The sequence below is a fragment of the Phyllostomus discolor genome, chromosome 6 (assembly GCF_004126475.2).
Source record: "Phyllostomus discolor isolate MPI-MPIP mPhyDis1 chromosome 6, mPhyDis1.pri.v3, whole genome shotgun sequence".
Taxonomy (NCBI): domain Eukaryota; kingdom Metazoa; phylum Chordata; class Mammalia; order Chiroptera; family Phyllostomidae; genus Phyllostomus; species Phyllostomus discolor.
This window is the reverse complement of record NC_040908.2, coordinates 128,532,882-128,534,281: the sequence shown is the minus strand read 5'-3', so window position 1 is coordinate 128,534,281 and position 1,400 is coordinate 128,532,882.

Below are 1,400 nucleotides of genomic sequence, written 5' to 3'. Positions count from 1 at the left end.
GCTATGAATTTGGCTCATGGCTCAGCCAAACACTTTAGGTTTGAATACTGACACTTTGTAGCTATGTAGTCTGTGAAGTTTGTCTTACCTATCATGTGCAAAGTGGGGATTTTGTCATAGTTCTCAATAGGATTAAATTATATTATGTATGTAAAACATGTAGCACATAATAGGCGATCAGTAAGTGACAGTAAAACACACACAGATTTTCCCTCTTGTTATATAGCCCTCTCCTCCCTGGCTCTCCTTTTCAGCAATTTCTTGAAAAGGACTTATACTTGCTGTCTCTGTTTGCTCATCTCCCGTTTACAACCCAACTCAGTGTAACCTGGCTTTCTCTCCCCTGCTGAGGTTGCTCACCAAAGGTCTCCCAGTGCCATAGTGGAACTTTGAGTCAATTCTTAATCTTTTTTTATGTATAGACACAGTTTATTTCTCCTTCAAACCTCTCCTGGTCTCCATGCGGTCAGTCTTCCCAATCTTCCTCACTCCTTCTTACTCTCCTTTGCTGCCTAAACTCTGTTCTTTAATTGGTCCCTGTCCTCAACTTCTGAGTGTCTGGAAAAAGCGATTCTTATCAGACTGAAGTCAGAATTCTGCCTCTTCTACTTGCCATGCTGAGTTCCTGAGTTATTTAACTCACCTCAGCCTCTGCAGTCTCAGCTACAAAGGGGTCCCTCCAGGTTGAGCATCCTAAATGGAGTCACTGTACACTGAACCGGGGTTTCTCATTGGTGTAATGGATTAGTAGTGGGCATAAATTGGAATTCCAGGCTGGAAACCCATTTCATAGCGTAAGAACTCAAAACAAGTAACGTACATTTCAAAATATTTATTAACCATATAAAACTAAGCAATATGAATTATGATAGAAATATTCCTTTGAGGTATTTTTCTTCAAGGGCTGGATTGGTTGAGGTTTCTTAGACTCTTAGTTTAATGAGGTTTGGACAGAACATGCCATCTTTTCCTGGTAAATCTTCCCAGAGTATATGCACAGATATTTTTCCTTACTCCAAGAGACCTTCGAACTGCACTGAAAATTAGTGCCATCTGCCACAAAGGAAATAAAAGTTCAATGATGTTCAAATGAATGCCTCTCAAAGTTTTTAAAAGCTAAATGTTGGGAGAGGAAGTCTCAATGTCTTACTTCTCCACTTTTATAAAAATCTACTTTACTGAGCTTCTGAGAAATTCCTAACAATACAACCAGGTTTGCAGGAGAAACTTCTAGATCCACTCACTCAGCAATGTCAATCAGTTTCAGTGATGCTCCTTACAGTCATACAAATTCCTTCAAATTACTGATGAGGCATTTTCCTCCAAATTCCTAGTTCCAGGCTTCACTTACAATTCTCACAATAGCCACAACACTTCCAAAATTCCTTTTTGATCCATCC